Below are 20987 nucleotides of genomic sequence, written 5' to 3' on the forward strand. Positions count from 1 at the left end.
TTCCATTCACACTGATGTCAAGTGGCATCTCCTGCTTCATGAGGGTGAAATCAGAATCTACCCCAGTTATTCTTCACATCTGGGCCTAGGCTCGTTGTCATTTATCACCTCAACAGGCCAGTGGGACATTGGCGAAAGATCGACGCAATCAATAAATATTCCCTCAGCTCCACATAGCATTATCACTTTAGAATGTGCACCTAGGTCCTCATGTGGCCTATGAAAACAACCGTGAGAAATGTGGTCTGAGATCACTTCGTAACCATTTTGTAATACCTAAGAACAATTTCAAACAACTGATGCTCAGTGGAATGGTTGATGCTGCTGCTCCTCACTACTCCTAACAAGAGATCTGACATCATGGTGAGTCACATTCATCTGCTTTGCCTTATTCTCACACATTGCACTGTATCTCATCTGCAACCACTCTGTGACATCTGAAATCCAACTGCACCTCGGTGTCTCCAGAACCACAGTAATGTGGTTATCTTTAACTGCCCTCTGGGCAATTAGGGATGGGCAATAAATGCTGGCCTAGCCAGCAACGCCCTCGTCCTGTAACTGGTAGCAGACATATTCAGGTAAATCTGTCTCAGGTATACAGGGTGCTTAAGAAGGCATTTAGCATGTTTGCCTTCATTGCTCTAACACTTGAGTACAGGAGTTGGGATGTCTTTTTGAGATTATACAGGACATTGGTGAGGCCACTTCTGGAGCATTGTGTACAGTTCTGGTCATCCTGCTATAGGAAGGATATTATTAAATTGGAGAGGGTTCCAAAAAGATTTACCAGAATGTTGCCAGGACTGGAGGGTGTGAGTTATAAGGAGAGGTGGATAGTCTGGGACTTCTTTCACTCGATCATAGGAGGTTGAGGGATGACCTTTTGGAGTTTATAAAATCATGAGGGGCATAGATAAAGTGAATAGCAAGGGTCTTTTCCCGAGGGTGGGGAGTTCAAAACTAAGGGGCATATTTTTGAGGTGACAGGAGAAAGTTCTGAAAAGGACATGAGGTGCAACTCTTTTACACAGAGAGTGGTTTGTGTGTGGATGAACTGCCGGAGGTAGTGGTGGATGCAGGTACAGTTACAATATTTTCAAAGATGTTTGGATAAGTGCATGAATAGGAAAGGTTTGAAGGGATATGCGCCAAATACAGGCAGGTGGGACTAGTTTAGTTTGGGAACATGGTCAGTGTTGACAAGTTGGGCCAAAAAAGGTCTGTTTCTGTGCTGTATAACTCTATGAATGAATAAAGAAAAATGCAACAAATGCCAATAGAATTGCACTATACAACCTTCTGCCTTTGTGGTGGTGGCTGGGAGTTTGGGAGTTTGGGATGGGATGAGTGCAGAGTCACAACCATTTGGCTCTCACTTCACTTTTCCCTGGTAACAGATGGAAAGTTCGCTGTGGGAAACATTGTGCTCAGTTGCCTGGGAAAGGATGGGCAGCATTGTAGGTGAGGGAGGCTGGGTGATGACAGGAAATCTTGGTTGCGATAGCGAAATGAGATTGAGTGGGGATGAGCAGGATAATCCCCCTATCTTGCCATCTCAGATTTCTGCATGTTCTCTCCCACTCCCATGCTTTTCATTGGGAGAAAGAAAATCTTCACCAGAATCCACAGACAGCTTATTCACATCATTGAGATAAATCGCTTGCCTTGAAACGAGTTTCCAAATGGAATTAAATCTCAATTTGAAAATGAACACGCTGTGCTCTGAAGAGGAGACTGTCACATCCAGAAACAGGCTCCAAAAAATATCCGCATATAAATGGACTGTTTGTATAATTCATAGTCAGCTGCTGGAAATATTTGTATCTAACTATTAGCCATGACATGTTACAATAATGCCACTCGTTTAAAATGTCACTCTAAAATTCAGAAATGGAATCACTTCTGATGTGTCCAGGTCGATTGTGAGGGAAATGTAAGGATTCAAGGGAGAATACAACACAAATATTTCAAAGGGCCCAGCGGCAGCTAAATGACAAAGTGGGAAAATAACCCGGGTACGTCCCCTTTACAATAACAAACAGGACAAATCTAATTCGGCCACTTACTGTCCCATCAGTCTGCGCACCACCCATCAGCAAAGAGTTAGAAGGATTATCATGCAGCCCTTATTAATATTCAGCTCCCTGGTGCTCAGGTTCCAGTAGAAATCCTCACCCCCTGATGGTCTCAGTTCAGGAAAAGGACCAAAGGTTCAAGAATGAGGTGAGAATAACAGCCCTTGACATTAAGGGAAATCTGGCCAAGTGTGGCAGAAAAGAGCCCTACTTGATTTAAGTCAATGGGGAATAGTACGCTCTGCTAGTTGGAGTCATACCAGCACAAAGAAAGATGGCCACGTCCTGAGTTCCAGACATCCTTCAGGGTGTATTTTTCTTTGAAGAATCACCTCATCAGACATGCTACAACACACATCAGAAGGAGGTGGGGCTTGAATCTAAGCCTTCTGGCTGAGAGGCAAGGACATTACCACTGTGCCGCAAGATCTCTTGTTCCTGTAGGCAGTTTCCATCCCTAATGGACATTAGTGAACCAGATAGGTTCCCCCCCACCCAACAACGGCCATCATTAGACTTCCAAATTCAGATTTTTTTTTTATTGAGTTCAAATTCCACTATCTGCCATGGCGGGATTTGTACCCGGGTCTCCGGAACATTATCTGGGTCGCTGGATTAACAAGCTAGCCATAATACCACTAGACCATCCCCTCCATGTAAGACTTGGGCCTTAGGGAGGTGGTATAGATACATCTGCTTCCTCTGGAAGGTAGAATAGATACATCTGCTTCCTCTGGAAGGTAGAGTAGAACTCTCTGTCTGCACCAAACTGATTGTTTGTGATGTGAATGGAGCCAATGTACCAAGAACATTAACCCTTTCAAAACCATCATGCAACAGCAGAGACATATTGTACACCTTTGGAAATGTTGCATTCATTGGAACACTGAGTTGCACAAAAGTACCATTCACATTTTCCCTGGGGTGTAGGAGGTTGAGGGGTGACCTTGTAGAGGTTTATAAAATGATGAGGGCCATAGATAAGGTAAATAGCCAAGATCTTTTCCCTAACGTAGCAGAGTCTGAAAATAGAGGGCATAATTTTAAGGTAAGTGGGGAAAAATTTAAAAGCGATGTCAGGGGCAAGCTCTTCACACAAAGGGTGGAGCGTGTTGGGAATGAACTGCCAGAGGAAGTGGTAGATGCAGGTACAGTTACAACATGTAGAAGACATTTGGATAGGTACATGAATAGGAAAGGATTAGTGGGATACGGGCCAATTGCAGGTAAATGGGACTAGTTCAGTTTGGGATACCTGGTCGGCATGGATGAGTTGGACCGAAGGGTCTGTTTCTGTGCCATATGGCTCTATGACCGTATGAAATCTAGGTTAGAATAAATGAAACAGCAACAACAGCAGTAGATTGCATTTATGTAGCAGCTTGAATGCACCCCAAAGCACCTCACTGGAGCATAATCAAACCTGAGACTGTGATACACAAGGAGGGAATAGGGCGGGTGGCCCAGAGCTGGTGAAGATACTAGAATGATGTTGGGAGGAAGTTCCTGCGCTTAGGGGCAGTGGCAGTGACATGATGAACACCAAGAAGGTGCAAGAGGCCAGAACCGGAGAAAGGCAGAAGGTTGGAGGATGGTGGAAGGCTACAGAGATGGGGAGGGACAAAACCACAAATGAATCAGTAAAGAAAGATGAAAATGATAAAGTTATGTCAGTACTGGACCAGGATCTAGCCATGCTAGAAGGATGATGGGTGAGTAGGATGTGGTGTGAGTTCAAATTACAGCTGTAGAGTTTTCGGTGAGATTGTTTATGGAGGGTGAAATATGGCAGGATGACCAGGAATCCACTGAAATAGTCGATGAAATAATTGGTCAGTGCATTGAGTGTAGGAGTTGGGATATCATGTTGCGGCTGTACAGGACATTGGTTAGGCCACTTTTGGAATACTGCATTCAATCTGGTCTCCCTGCTAGAGGAAGGACGTTGTGAAACGTGAAAACGTTCAGAAAAGATTTATAAGGATGTTGCCAGGGTTGGAGGGTTTGAGCTATAGGGAGAGGCTGAATAGGCTGGGACTATTTTCCCTGAAGTGTTGGAGGCTGAGTGGTCACCCTATAATGGTTTATACAATCATAACAGGCATGGATAAAGCAAATAGAAAAGATCTTTTCCTTGGGGTGGGGGGAGTCCAAAACTAGGGGGTATAGGTTTAAGGTGAGAAGGGAAAGATCAAAAGGGGACCTAAGGGGAAACTTTTTCACACAGAGGGTGGGGTGTGTGTATGGAATGAGCTGCCAGAGGAAGTGGTGAAGGCTGGTACAATTACAACATTTAAAAGGCATCTGGATGGGTATATGAATAGGAAGGGTTTAGAGGGATATGGGCCAAATGCTGGCAAATGGGACCAGATTAATTTAGGATATCTGGTCGGCAAGGACAAGTTGGACCAAAGGGTCTGTTTCTCTGCTGTACAGCTCCATGAGTCTATGACTTTATGACCCTGGAGGTAACAATGCCTGGATGAGGGTTTCCACAGCAGATCAGCGGAAACACCAGTGTTAAGTTTCTTGCAGAGTTACTCCTTTGGGACCTATTGGTGAAGGGACAAAATCATGAGAAATTGTAAATGGGAGGATTCACACCTCCTTTACAATAGTCCTGGCCTTTGGAATCACAACCATCCTACAGAGGCTTCTAGCTGTATGCTTATTGTGTGATTTGGAATTCTCAATTCCTCCATAATTGAAAAGATCATGGATGGCATTCACTGCTTAAAGCTGCCATTATTTATAATACCTTAAACTGTTCAAAGCCAACTCCGTCATTGTCTATCTTCATAACCAGGCACACTTTTGTCATGTGTAGTCATGTGAAGCATACAATTTTTTTTACATTGGAGATTACAACAGGAACTGAATAACACAAAGGAATAATAAATTTAAAAAATAACTCATTGCAAATGTGGCTTCTCTGATCATACATCTCAGCAGTTGACAGAGGAGATCCTCTCAAACAATTTGAGGAACACACTTAGAATGTAAGCCCAGAAACATTGCTTCTCTTAATCTAGTGTTTCAGCTTTATTACCCATTTATTCTTGTTCAAGAGAGGCTCTCTCTACAGTGAACTGTAAATGAAAGGTTAACAATTCATTACCTGTTGTGTTCATCCAGCTCTACACCTTGTTATCTCAGATTTTCCAGCATCTGCAGTTCCTACTATCTCTGATACAATTTTAACCTCTTTATTCTATTAACTTTTAAACATAATTACTTGCTTAGTTTATTGAGTATCAGTATATTACATGTACTTGGCAGTGTATTGTCAAATTTAACCATTTGCAAAATGTGAATGTGGCATATGGCAGTACTGTTGCTTCATAGGCCTGTTGAAACCAATAATACTGGGAATTGATTTACAGTCCAACTTGTATCTCCGTAACAAAACAGAGTCCGCATCAGTCAGGAACGGCAATTAGTCAGATGTGAATTTCCATTCTCTGGACAGTTAATCTTATCTTGAGATGATTGAGCTTGTAACATCACTGCCCTGCCACACAGTGAAGTGGGTTCATGACTTATTATGTATCAGTAGTTTTAACACTGCTCTGCACCCAAAGGATTAGATTTTGTCCTATCAGGAATATTTAATAACTGTGGAGTAAATATGGAGATTGTACCCCACTCCACAATTATTAAATATGGAGATTGCACCCCATTTCTGACAGATGCCGATTTTACAGAGAAGAGGGATGAGGTTGGGACACGTCATGGAAACCCAACTTCAGCAGGGCTGTTTGAACTCGGTGCTGAGTTTAAACTGATTGCATTTAGGCTGTTCCAAAAACCTCAACTGTTGTGCATTGATTGAGTCAATGTAAACGTTCTTGAAAGGTGGATAAATACTGCTTAACTGTCATGATGTGAAATTATTTCAGTCTTCTGCTCTTTAAACTGTAAAGAAAAGGCTTCAGCAGTCAGGCAATGTTAAAAACAAACCTTCTGCTGTGACTGATTTGATTAGACAGCCCTCAGGTAGAGCATCAGTCTGACCAGGTTCCTCCTGCCATCTGCTTCCATGCTGGGCAGGAGGAAACTGGTCATCCTATACCTGTACCCCATCGCCCCCACCCAAAACAAGCATCACATGTTTTTGTAGCCTAAAAATCAGCCCAACATTTCCACCCTCATAACACAGGCTTGCTTTGACCACTGACCAGGAAAGTGGAAATTAATAGATTTGACATACTTTACTGAAACTTACTTTCTTGGAATAGCAGTTTTCTTAAAAATTATGAAAATATGTGAAGTGTAATGACATTGCTGAAGTGATAATCAATGAACCCTTCCCAATATAAAGGTAGCTTTTGTTCTATGTTATTCCAATTATCGTTATTCACTTGTTTAATTTTTATTTAAGCTATTTCCTTGAGCTGTGTCTTTGTTTCCAGGTTAATGTCATTCTGCATTTCACTGTGTCACTGTCCTGATCAGTGACTTATTTTACAAGTTATTTTAGCTAGGGATGCAAGGTATTGCTCATGTTTAATACAGCATTTCAATTTGCACTTTTTCTTTGAAAATAAAATACCTGAAGGAATTCTTTAACAGTATTTGGGGAAACCATTCAATTAGACCATAGCTAAATTGTTTACACTTTGAATTCCATTTTACCACCCATCACTGATAATCTTTAATTTCCTTGACATACAAAAATCTCTCTTTAAAACGATTTAATGACCCTGCTCCCACCAAGTTTGAGGCAAAGTTGTACAATCCTCTGACTGAAAAGAAATTCTTCTCAGCTCTGTTGTAAAAGGACAGCCCCTAATTTTAAACAATGCCCCTAGTTCTGCGCTGACCTATAATAGGAAACATCCTTTCTACATCCACCTTACCAAGACCATTTGGGATACTATGTACTTCAATCAAGTTACTCCTCTCTCTTCTAAACTCTAATGGAATTAAGCCAGTCTGTCCAAACCATCCGCATAAGAAACATTTGCACAGGTACATGGATGGGATAGGTATGGAGGGATTTGGACCAAACACAAGCAAATGGGACTCATTTAATTGTGAAAACTGGGTGGCATGGGCAAGTTGGACGAAGGGCCTGTTTCCATGCTGTACGTTTATGACTCTATGACTCATTAGACAGCCCATCCATTCCAGGTACCAATCTAGTAAACCCCTTCTGAACCACCTCTAATGCCTCCCTTAAATAAGGAGACCCAAAACTACACAGAGTATTTGAGATGAAGCCTAATGCCCTTTATCACACAAACATTGCATCCTTAATTTCGCATTTAATTTCTCTCATGGTAAAGGATAGCATCCTATGTACCTCCTTGATTATGTGGTGTACTTGCATACTAACCTTTTGCAACTCATGCACCAGAAAACCTAAATTCCTCCACACTTCAGAATTCTGTACTTGTTCTCAGTTTAAGTAATATTCTTCCTTTTAATCCTTCCTGCCAAAGAAATCCTGCCAGATTGAATGCAGTATTCCAAAAGTGGCCTAACCAATGTCCTGTACAGCCACAACATGATATCCCAACTCCTACACTCAATGCATTGACCAATTATTTCATCGACTATTTCAGTGGATTCCTGGTCATCCTGCCATATTTCACCCTCCATAAACAATCTCACCGAAAATTCTACAGCTGTAAGTTGAACTCACACCACATCCTACTCACCCATTATCCTTCTAGCATGGCTAGATCCTGGTCCAATACTGACATAACTTTATCATTTTCATCTTTCTTTACTGATTCATTTGTGGTTTTGTCCCTCCCCATCTCTGTAACCTCCCACCATCCTCCAACCTTCTGCCTTTCTCCGGTTCTGGCCTCTTGCACCTTCTTGGTGTTCATCATGTCACTGCCACTGCTCCTAAGCTCAGGAACTTCCTCCCAACATCATTCACACTTTCCCACATTATACTCCATCTGCCAGAGACTATCCTATTTACTCCATTTGTCTATATCCGTGTGCAATCTCCTTACGTCTTCTCCAAAATGTATCTATTTTGCTTTCATCTGCAAATTTGGCTGCCATGCTTTGGCTTCCCTCATCTAAGACATTGATGTAAATTGTAAGAATTTGAGGTATCACAGATGCTTATGGGACTCTATTTGTCACATCCTGCCATTCAGATAAAGATCCATTTATGTAGACTTTGTTTTCTAACAACCAGTCAATCTATTATCTAGGCTGATATGCTTTCCCTACACCAAGAGCTTTCATTTTCACAAATAACTTTTGATGTGGGACTTTGCCAAATGCCTTCTGGAAATTCAAGTACGGAATGTCTGTAAGTTCCCCTTTATTCGCAGTACTTAATTATCTGTCAAATAGTTCCAATAAATTGGTTAAACACAATTTCCCTTTAACAAAACTGTGCTGAAATTTCACAATGATCTTGAGATTTTCTAAGTGCCCAGCTATATATGCCTTAATAATTAATTCTAACACCTCCCCCACGACAGACATCAAACTAGCGTGCAATTGGTGCCTCCCACAGTCCAAAAATGTGCAGGTTAGCGAGGATTGGCCATGCTAAATTGCTCGTAGTGTCCAGGGATGTGCAGGCCAGGTGGGTTAGCCATGGGAAATGCAGGGTTACAGGTAGAGGGTAGTGGGGATGGGTCAGGGTGGGATCCTCTTCTGAGGGTCGGTGTGGACTCAATAGGTCGAATGGCCTGCTTCCACACATTAGGGATTCTGTGCCTCTACCTTCTTGAATGGAGGGATTATACTTGCTGTCCAATAGAACTTTTCCATAATCTAGGGAATTTCGGAAAATTAACACCAATGCATGTGCTACATTATTAATAATTTAAGACCCTAGGATAAAGTCCATCTGGAGCCAAAGACCTGTCTCCCACAGCTCCATCAGTTTGCTTAGGATCACTTCCGTTGTGATTATAATGTCACAACTTTCCTGTTTCCCTTCCACCCTCCTCTATAGTGAAGACAGAAGCAATATATATATTTTCATTATCTGCCATTATCTACTATTAACTCCCATTCCCACTCTCTAGAGGACCAACATTCACTTTACTTTTATTAATTTTTAAGTACCTGTGGAAAGTCTTGCTATCTGATTTTCCATTTCTAGCCAGCTTACTCTAATACTCTAATTCCTTTCTCCTGATTAATCTGTTAGTTTTTCTCTGCTTTCCTTATACTTTCACCGATCATCTGACCCACCATTCATCTTTGTGCAGATATGTTTTTCCTTATATTTGTGCTTTCCTTATCTTTTTTGATTGGCACAAATGGTGGTTTTCTTTATAGTAGCAATTTACCTAATCTGAGTATTCTGAGCTATCCTCTTAAATGTGTTTCTAGTAATCTCTCCCACAGCCTAGTCTAGCTGTTCACTTCAGATAGTTCAATTTTTATGTCCGCAGTTACATTTAGATTTAAAATACTAGTCTTGGACCCAATCTTCTCCCCTTCTAACTGGATATGAAATTCGATCATACTCTTGTCACACTACCTAGAGATGCCTTTACTCTGAGATCATGAATTAATTCTTTCACATTATACAATACCAAATCTAAAAATGCTACTTTCCAGTCAATTCCAACATGTGCTGCTCTAATAAACTATCTCAAAATTGTTCTATGAGCTCCTCATTCAGGGTATTACTGCCAATGTGACTTTTCAGGTTTGTATGTTGTGATGATGCTGTAGTTGTAAAAGGTTATTTTGTCCTTTTTTCAAAAGAAGAGAAATTGGGAGACAGGTGTTGAGTAGTCTATGAGAAGATAAACAACTTGTGAAGGCTTTGGTATTGTTTTCAAAGCTGGAACAATAAAAGCAGCCTGAATGTGTGTGGTGAAGCTCCCACAGAACCAGGGATTTTTAGTTTAGCTTTCAGCAGTTGTTATTGGGGTTTTAAAGAGGTAGAAGCTATTTTTTGTGCTTCTCTCGGTTACAGCCTGCTAAGGGAGTTGCATGCGAGACAATCTGTTTTCTGAATTTGCCTTTTTGCCATGAGTGTGCTCATCAGATGTTACTATATTGGAACAGTTACTGTTTAGTAGTAAAATAATCTATTATTCCATTGTTTTCCAATAAAATTAAGTGATTCCAACTTCCTCTTTCGTTTGTTGTATTTTAACAATAGCATCTGAATAAAATGTGGTTTGCTTAATGTATAGCAGTTTGACCAATCCAATTGCATCTGGAACACAGCACCTCATATTGACCTTCGCAATAAGAAAAGGTTAGGGTCCAGGCTACCTTCTTAGTATTAGTATCTTTTGAGGTTGTCTGGTCTGGTCCATAGCAATATAAACTAAATTTACTCATGTATATTACCATCCTCTTAAACACCAACTCTTAACTTTAACACCAGTTTATACACTTTATATGCTTGAACTACTTACTAGAGACTCCCTAACAATTAACTCCATTCTTTGTGGTAGAGAAAGAACAAATTTCAATCAGCTCTGATGAATCTAGGTTTGTCTCCGACTGCTTGTCTCGGGCAACTTTCCTCACCTGCTCGTCTACATGATGCTGAAAGCCTGACTTCAGATCTTCCTCCAGTAAATCCTCCTTTATCAGGAACACTACACTAACGTTAAGAGGGCTACCTATCCATTGCCAATACCACCAATACAACTGTTCTCAGTGCATCTCTGGAGCATGCAACTGGTACAGATTAGCACCAAACTATTACCATTGTGTGGCAAACATTGAGGAGCGCAGTAATGAACACTGTTCACCTTTGTGGTCGGCCTTACTCTGGGTCCCCTTCTTACTTTACACAAAACATAAATACTGCAGATGCTGGAAATCCAGAACCAAAATGCAAGTGCTGGAGAAACTCAGCAGGTCTGGCTGCATTTGAGGAGAGAGAAACAGAGTTACTGATTCGAATCCAGTGTGACTGTTCTCTAGAACTCTAGTATGATAACACATTTCGAAGACACAATGTTATATTAAACCGAAATGTTATCTCTGTTTCTCCCACCACAGATGCTGCAAGACCTGCTGAGTTTCTCCAGCAATCTATTTTTATATCCCCTTCCTTCTTCGTTGGTTCAATTTTTCAACACTTCTTGCCAGATGTATTCACCGCACTCACTCTCAGCAAGACATATTCCTACGCTTGTCCCCTTCTCTATGTTTTTCAGCCTCCTTCATGCCTCACCAACAGTGTCTCTAAGCTCCAAGACATCTGCCTATGTATAAGGCAAGATTCTCACAGGAGGTAGGGGCACCTAAAACATTGGCTGATGTGCCATCTTCCTGATGTCATGCCCAGAGTCAGCCAATTCTGCCAAGGCAGAATTCGGGGGCCTAGCAGAGCAGGCTCAAGAGCCTTTGATAACGTTCGCCAAAGGAAGCTGTCTAGGATTTTCCAGGAGACCTCCAATTTCCAGACATGATGGGGGCAAACAGCAGTAGACTGGAGATGCCATGAAAATGGGCCAATGCTCCATTCTGCAGGTCCCCCCATAAGCTGGCCTGTAGAGGGATTTTAAACCACCAGCTCCCACTTCCCCACCATGATGAACTGGTTGTTTTTGTTTTCACATTTTACCCTTCAAACAAAAAATGTTGGTGAGAGACTGCTGCCATCTTGGAGTCCCCCCTTAGTTCCTTGCCCCTTACTGCTGCTCCCCTCAAACTGGAACTGTGTCTCTGATCAAGCTGCCGCCCACCATTGGACGGGAAACCCATCTCCATGGCAACGAAGGGAGCTTCCAATCAAAAACCCAAAGACTGTTTCCCTCTTTCGCTGCAGTCACCAATCAGAGTGCCAACAACTCTGAAGGCTCAGCATCATCCCCCATACAGTCTCCTCTGACAGCACCTTCCAAATGTGTTACTTCTGGCTCTTAGAAGGCTAAAGGCGGCTAATGTATGGGAGGTCCCTGTCAGCACCTGCCAAGGCCACGACCACTACCATCTAGAAGGACAAGGGCGGCAGATACATGGGAACACCACCCCTTGTAAGTTCCCCTCCAAGCCACTCACCATCCTGACTTGGAAATATATCACCTTTCCTTCACTCTCACTGGATCAAAATCTTGGAATTCCCTCCCCAACAGCATTGTGGGTGTCCCTACGCCACGAGACCTGCAGCAGTTCCAAAAGGTGGTTCTCCACCACCTGCGAAAGGAGAATTAGGGATGGGCATCAAATGCTGGTCTAGCCAGGGATGATCCCATCCTGTCAAGGAATAATAATGACAAAGGGTATTGCTGAGGTAGACAGGGAACTCAGTGAGATTGGTCGGGTACGCTTAAACAAAACATAGGGTTCTGAGAGTCAGAGGGGATACCGAACATATCACCAGCCTCAGAAAATGGACCTTACTAGACCTGCATCTGGTCAACAATTGGGAATAGGCCCCTAGTGGCAGGATGGTGTCAGGGACCCATCCTGACACAGCTCCTGGCAATTGTGCTGCAGCCCACCCCCACTTCCCAACCTGGGAGCTGGTAAAATTCTGCCCTGTGATGCTGAAGTGGGCTGGGGTTTGCTATCTTCTGCATTGAGCTGGGAGTGATTAGCTCACGCCTTCACTTGAACATACGTGGTCCAAGTTCCAGGGGCATGTGTCAAATCAGTTGGCACGGTAGTTAGACATCACCATGTGCCAACACATGGGCCTCTCACTTCCAGCAGAAGTAGACAGCCATGTCTGCACAGTCACGTTTCATTGCTGAGGGGTCTGAAATTATGCCAAAGAGTATGGACGTATCGATTTTTAATCTATCAATCTGAAGTTCCTCTCTCCACGGCCATAGCACAGGTCTAAAAGCCATTTCTCTTGAACAGCTGATTTGCTACACTGAAACACCAAGGCATGGTTTCACTGGAAAATATCTCCCTTATTTTGGGGAGTAAGTTGTGGAGCAAAATTTAATGAATTCAAGTTCTTAGTCAATGGGAATGGGAAAAACGGGAAGCCCATTGACAACTCAAGCTGGTTCAAATATTTGGGAACGAGGTACAATTTAAGACTTCCAGCAGACAAATTCTGGGGGCACAGGCAGACAACATTCTGGAGTTGGAAGTAGACATAGGCTTGTGAAGGTGAGGATATATGACAGTAAACACCAGTGATTAACAGCCAAACCAGAGTGAGGGGAATGGAATCGATGGTGAAGGGCTGTAATTCCTGACAGGAACCAAAGGCCATGAATTTGGCCTTCCCTATGTTAAGCTGGTGAAAGCCAAAACTCACACTAAGAGTGGACGTCTGACAAGCAGTCTGGCATCAGAGAGGCTATGGAGAGAGTTCAGATGGTGTAGCGCTAGGCTGTTGTCAACGGATAATGAGCTTTGTGCCTTGCAGGACCGTACATGGCGATGGACAAAACTGGGACAACAAATGAGGTCAAGAAAGGGGAAAGAAGAACGATATATGGCAAAAACATGATAAAGTGGACCACAGTGTTGTGTAGAAAAGTTGGTAGTGATTCACTTCAAGCTAAGAGAGCAGTGCAGTTCAGGGATGGCACGCAGTTGGAATGTCAAGTAAAACTGAATGGAATTGTGATTTGGCTGAACAGGACAATCAGAAAATCAAAAATGTTTATGCTGTATTATTTTAGTACAGAAACCTTCTAGCCATGCAGCTTGAAATCTATAAATTGTGATGTTGTTTCACATCAGGTTAGGATGGGGCAGTAACTGGAATGCGAATGGTATTATCATAAAGATAATCAGAAGAAGCAGGAAACTAAAAATATTCACTCTGCATTCTTTTAATAGAAACCTTTCTAACTGTGTCTTTGAAACACAAAAGCATCATTTGTTATAGACCAGATGTGATGGGAAACTGTTCAGACATTAAACTGATAATATTCAGCAGTGAACTGTGTAATCTTACATTTTCAAACTTGTACTTCTCTTTGAGGGATTTCGTTTCTGTTAAATTTCTTTTTGTTTTTGAAATGGAATGGACGCTGCATTGTTCAAGAGGTTTAAGGGCAGAGTTCCATTGGAGGGAAGTTAGTGAAATACATAACAGAGAGAGGAATGGTGGATGATCCTGATGGGCTGAGATGAAGAGAGGCAACAGGAGCTCATTGGTACCAGATGGACGGTTTCTCTGCAGAAAATTCCATGCAATTCTACACGATGATTAGCCCTTGGGGCTTTCAATTAGCACGCACTATGTTTCTTACAGTACATGGAACATGCTGACATACCCACTGTTAATTGGTTAATCCACTGTTGGAAACTAGGCAGCACACTTTTGATGTATGTCTATCAAAATAACAACACAGGAGAGTTGGCTGGTGGTCATTTTTTGTCCAATCATTAAGCCTTGCTATCTAGTCTGTTATCTAAGGTATAAACCCATGTTAGACTTGCTAGTTCTGCCATTGACAGCAATGAAATAGCCTTTAATCACAGTGATAGTATGTGTCAAAACTTAGCATGATTAGTGTTGATGTGTTGGAGTAAATTTTAAAACTGAAACGCATTTGACCTCACCTAATCTTTCTCTTGTTCCCTCTGGGTACTGTTTGTAAGAGATTTCGGAGGCTCAGATTGCGTATGTATACATAGAATTAGCAGTTAGCTTATACAATTGTCAGCCTTGATTTGAGGGACAGCTGACAGACAACAAAGTAGCTTTTACTAACTGAGTGGAACCGGGTAAATCAGGTCTGAAGCATGGACAAACTCCTTTTAAAAACAATTTTGCTGCCTTGCGCAGACTTTCATGTTTTCACACGGGTGCATACTTAATGCCTGCATCAGAAATGAGCCCTGTCCCAACTCACAGTTTTAAGGTGCACATGACAATAAATAAATCAAATCAAATTGAATACTATAGATGTTGGAAACCTGAAATGACAATTGAAACTAATCTTAATTGATTAATTGGCCACTGAACTGCCTCAGTTGATCTCCAGGTAGAAAGACATTCACAAAATTTCATGCAGGCATTTGAGGAAAGAGCTATTATTTTGACCTTTTTACCATTTCTCCTCATTTGACTCCTATTTGCTGCTGTTTTCCTGTGTTTGCACACTCTGGTCTTTCCTTTCCAACTCTGGGTATTGTTATCCAAAATAGCTGCCCTGCAATGTTGCCATGTCCTTGTAAACCTATACATCTCGTAAGCCAAACCCTCCACCCTCTAATCAGTCTCCAGCTCTCATGACTTTATTGGCCAGGATACTGGCCCCAGTCTCGTTCAAGTCAGGCCAGTCTCACCAGAAAAGCTCCCTTTCACCCCAATAGAAATGGGTCGAAACAGGGGGAATGTGTGATTTGTCACAAGCTCCATGTCACCCACTTTCTCGGCGATATTTTATTTCCTTCTAAAGAAATCTCATAAGCTCGAACCGTTCAGGAATCTCACACAATGCAGTAAAATGAGAGCAACTATATGTGGTTTCATCTGGCTACTCTGGAGCTTTGTTAGTGCTTTATTGCTTGTTGCTAGCAGCTTCGGGGCTTAACAGAAAGTGCTCACAACGTGAACAGCATTGGCTTACCTCGTGTTTCAGCAGCGGCTCCTATGCATATTTGCTTCAGGTCTTCCAAGACCATTGGGCACTACAGTATACATACACAGTATCTCATCAACTCAGGGAAACACATTCACATTTATTTGGGAAGGATTCTGTTGCTTTAATTGGAATTTCTTATCTTATGTCGAGCTTCTGTTAGTTTGATTGGACCATGTGGCCTGGATAGTAACAGTGACAGACTGAGTAGGTTGGATTATGGATTTCCCTGCAAACCTGCTAACATGTGGTTTTTACACTGGTCCAGGCGTCAGCCTAGTGCAGGGCCCAGACCCCACACCCAACCGGGAGTTGGAGACTGTCCAACCCCACTCTGTAGGGCGTCTGAAACACAATCCCAAGAGATGTGATCCCAGGATTAAATCCAACCACTTCTCTTAGAGGTAGAGTCAAATGCTAGGAAGGGGTGCAATTCCAAGAGTCTGGTAGTGGTGGCCATCAAATCCACACATGGGAACGCCGCTAGCTTCAAGTCCCCCTCCAAGCCATTCACCATCCTAACTTGGAAATATATCGCTGTTCCTCCAGCATCGCTGGCTCAGAATCCTGTAATTCCCTCCCTAAGGGCATTGTGGGTCTACCTAGAGCACGTGGACTGCAGCGGCTCAAGAAGACAGCTCACTACCACCTTCTCAAGGGCAATTAGGGCCGCACAGTGAAAGCCAGCGAGGCCGGAATACCACAGGTGAATAGAAGCAATGCCACAACACATGAAGCCCATGAGTATTTGTTGCCGACTTATAAGAAGATGTTAGGAGACAAATCAAAGTATTCCCCCTCCTCCTGACTCTCAAGCAGTGCCATAAAGAAACTTCACATTCCCCAGAGCTGTCTTCGCCTCTCTACACTTGTTGACGCCTGGAAAATCCAACAAATACTGTTAAAGCAGATTAAACCAGGGGTTGGTAAAATCTACAAAATATTCAAAATTGCCAAACCCCAATTGCACCCCAGGAGCTGATTGGTTACTTGTCTCCTGTTGCCTTACCTTTCTATCCAGTGAGTAAGCAGGTCGGAAGGTAATGTTTGATCTAGATTTGGGATTTTTAAACTGTTAACATTAATTGCACAACCCTTGGTATTATTCTGGGGGGGAGTAGGTGGATGGTGTGGGGCTGAGGTAAAATTCAGCAAGTGTTGCTCCAATATAGATTCTTGTCTGGTGGTCCTTCAGTAACCTACTGTGACCCTTACTAGCTGATCAAAATAGCCCTAAACTGGTCAATACATCTCAACTCACCATCACCCCTTCCCCCACTTCTCAACAGGTAAACACAAGGGCATTTTCAATTCAGTTATTATAATTATGACAAATACGGGTGGTCAGAGCTCAATGATAGTTCGTTTCTGAACTGGAAGGTTGGAAATTCATGTCACATTCCAGAGTATCACAGTTTGGTATGGCAACTGCTCTGCCCAGGACCGTAAGAAACTACAGAGAGTTGTGAACACAGCCCAGTCCATCACGGAAGCCAACCTTCCACCCATTGACTCCATCTACACTTCTCATTGCTGCAGAAAGGCAGCCAACATCATCAAGGACCCCTCCCACCATGGTTATAATCTCTTCCAACCTCTTCCATCGGGCAGAAGATACAAAAGCTTAAACAAACGTACCGACAGATTCAAGAACAGCTTCTTCAAAAGTTATTAGACTTTTGAATGGACCTCTCAAATGTTGATCTTGCTTTTTGTGCACCTTCTCTTCAGCTGTAACTTTGTCTTCCTCGCTCTGTTCACCCACCCGATGTTCTTTCTATGGTATCACTTGCCTGTACTGCATGTAATACAAAGCTTTTCAAACTGTTCTGAGGAAGGATCACCGGAGCCAAAATGTTAGCTCTGATTTTTTTCTTCACAGATGCTGCCAGACCTGCTGAGCTTTTCCAGCAACTTCTGATTTTGTTGAAAGCTTTTCACTGTACCTAGGTACATGTGACAATAACAAATCAAACCAAAAGAATGAAGTGCAAAGTCCAGGCTGGTACTCCCATGTAGGACTGAGATGATGCTGAATTGGTGGTGATGGTGCCATCTTGTGAAGCTAAACTGAAGCTTAGGTGATGTGAAAGAAGATCCCTACAAATGGGTAACTAGGGACAGATTAAGGCCCCTTAAAGATCAGTAAGGCCACCTATGTGTGGAACCACAGGAAATGGGGGAGATACTAAATGAGTGTTTTGCATCAGTGTTTACTGTGGAGAATGATATAGAATATGGGGAAATAAATAACAGCATCTTGAAAAATGTCAATTTTACAGAGCAGGAGGTGCTGGATATTTTAAAATGTATAAAGGTGGATAAATCCTCAGGACCTGATCACTTGTACCCTAGAACTCTGTGGGAAGCTCGGGAAGTGATTGCTGGGCCCCTTGTTAAGATATTTGTATCATCGAAAACCACAAGTGAGGTGTCAGAAGACTGGAGGTTGGCTAATGTGGTGCCATTATTTAAGAAAGGTGATGAGGAAAAGCCAGGGAACGATAGACCGGTGAGCCTAACATTGGTGGTGGGTAAGTTGTTGGAGGGAATCCTGAGGGGCAGGATTTGTACATATTTGGAAAGGCAAGGACTGATTAGAGATAGTCAACATGGCTTTGTGCATGGAAAATCGTGTCTCACTGACTTGATGGAGTTTTTTGGAGAAGTAATGAAGAGGATTGATGAGGGCAGAGCGGTGGGTGTGATCTATATGGACCTCAGTTAAGGCATTTGACAAGGTTCTTCAAGGTAGACTGGTTAGCAAGGTTAGATCACATGGAATACAGGGAGAGCTAGCTATTTGGATACAGAACTGGCTCAAAGATAGAAGACAGAGGGCAGTGGTGGAGGGTTGCTTTTAAGACTTGAGGCCTGTGACCAGCAGTGTGCGACAAGGATTGGTGCTGGGTCCACTGCATTTATATACATTATTTGGATGTGAACATAGAAGATATCGTTAGTAAATTTGCAGATGACACCAAAGGTGGAGGTGTAGTGGATAGTGAAGGTGATTTCAGAGTACAACTGAACCTTGATCACCTGGGCCAATGGGCCAAGGAATGGCAGATGGAGATTAATTTAGATAAATGTGAGGTGCTGCATTTTGGAAGGGAAAATCGGGGCAGGACTTATGCACTTAGTGGTAAATACCTAGGGCATGTTGCTGAACAAAGAGACTTTGGAGTGCAGGTTCATAGTTGCTTGAAATGGAGTCCTAGGTAGACAGGATAGTGAAGAAGGTGTTTGGTACACTTGCCTTTATTGGCCAGTGCGTTGAGTATAGGAGTTGGGAGGTCATGTTGCCACTGTACAGGACATTGGTTTGGCCACTTTTGGAACACTGTGTTCAATTCTGGTTTCCCTGCTATAGGAAGGATGTTGTGAAATTGAAAGGGTTTAGAAAAGATTTACAAAGATGTTGTCAGGGTTGGAGGGTTTAAATTGTAGGGAGAGGCTTGAAAAGGCTGGGGCTATTTTCCCTGGAGCATCGGAGGCTGAGGGGTGATCTTATAGAGGTTTATAAAATCTTGAGGGGCATGGATAAATAGACAAGGTCTTTTTACTGGGTTAGGGGAGTCCAAAACTAGACGGCATAAAATTAAGGTGAGAGGGGAAAGATTTAAAAGGGACCTAAGGGGCAACATTTTCACACAGAGGATCAAATCATTGAATCATACAATACAGAATAGACCCTTTGGCCCACGAAGTGTGGACCATCAAAAATATACGACTACTTTCCCATCCTTGGCCCATAACCTAGAATGTTATGACTCTTTAAGAGGCTCATCCAAGTACTTTTTAAAGGTTGTGAGGTTCCTACCTCAATTACCCTCCCAGGTATTGCATTACAGATTCCCATAATCCTCTGCTCAAACTCCCTCAAATCCCCTCTATATCTCTAGCCTTTCATTTTAAAACTATTACTGGCCCTTCGTAAGAGGTTGAGAGGTGACCTGACTGATGTTTACAAAGTAATGAGGGTATAGATAGGATTAATGGTGGGTGTCTTTTCCCGAGGGTGAAGGTTTCAAGACTAGGAGGCATACTTTTAAGGTGAGAGGGCAGAGATTTAAAAAAGACATGAGGAGAAAATTCTTTACACAGAAGGTGGCTAGCGTGTGGAATGAACTTCCTGAGGAAGTGGTGGACATGGACAGAGTTACAACATTTAAAAGGCACTTAGATAAGTACATGAATAGGAAAGGTTTGGAGGGATGTGGGCCAGGAGCAGACAGGTGGGACTAGTTTAGCTTGGGATTATGTTCAGCACGGACTGGTTGGACCGAAGGGTCTGTTTCCATGCTTTATGACTATGGGGAACTGCTGCTTTCTATTCAGTCTGTCTTAATCTCATCCACACACCTTCCTTGTCATAACCATGTACATGAGGGCCCCAGGATTGTAGCCTATGTTGATGAGTCATTATGAAAATGCAAGGCAGACTCCCTTGATCCAGACTGAGTCATGGCAGCAACAGTTTGTGGATTAGCTCAGCTATTCACCTCAGATTATCTTGGAACCATAGATCGCTTTCTAAACAGCTTGAGGCAATCAGTTTGGTGATTAAAGTGGTATCTTTGGGGAGGTGGGGAGTGGGGGCTGTCATGGCTATACCAAAGAGCCCCAGTGAAGCTATGAAGCTCAGCTCACTTTGCAAGCGTAGACAATCAGTCTGAACCAATTTCAGCAATTTCTGGCAGTGGAAAATGGATTTATTTCCGGGATTTCGACCCACTAGTTTGGAAACAACATCAAGTGGAAAGGAAATTTGAAAGTGGCATTTAATCCCTCAGATCTGTTTTGTCCTGTGTAAATATTTAATTTATTTTTATAAGCACATTGTTTGTAAAGGGGTAGAATATTGTAATTATACCTATTGCAAGCAAAAACATCCATTAAGCATTAATTAATAACATTCGACTGAGCTGAAATAAATTCATTGAGTCATCGAAACTCAGCATAATAAAAGGAAGACATGTGGTGAAAGTGGTGATGCTAATTAAAATGTGGACCTTCCACTGATGTTCTTTCATCTCAATGCCTTATTAAGCATTCCCAAATTAACCACCCACATCATTGAGAACAAGGCTTTGCATATACCAGGATTATAATGGATCCCTGGTTATCCAAGCCAAGCAATGCCTTGACTTTAAAATTCTCATCCCTGTTTGCAAGTTCCATGTGTCTCATCCCTTTGACCCTTTACCATCTCCTGCAGCCCCACGACCTTCCAAAATGTCTGCTCGTCCCTAACTCTCGCATCTTGACCATCCCCAGTTTTAATCATTCCCCACTGGGGGCGGAGCCTATAGTTGTCCTGTCACTAAGTTTTGGAATTTTCTCTTTATACCTCCCCTCCTCAATTTGCTCCTTAGAATCACGCCTTAAAACATTTTGCATTGACCGGGGGTTTTTCTGGCATGCATCACATGTTGTATTG

This window comes from Rhincodon typus, chromosome 9 (genome assembly GCF_021869965.1).
Source record: "Rhincodon typus isolate 14 chromosome 9, sRhiTyp1.1, whole genome shotgun sequence".
Classification (NCBI taxonomy): Eukaryota; Metazoa; Chordata; class Chondrichthyes; order Orectolobiformes; family Rhincodontidae; genus Rhincodon; species Rhincodon typus.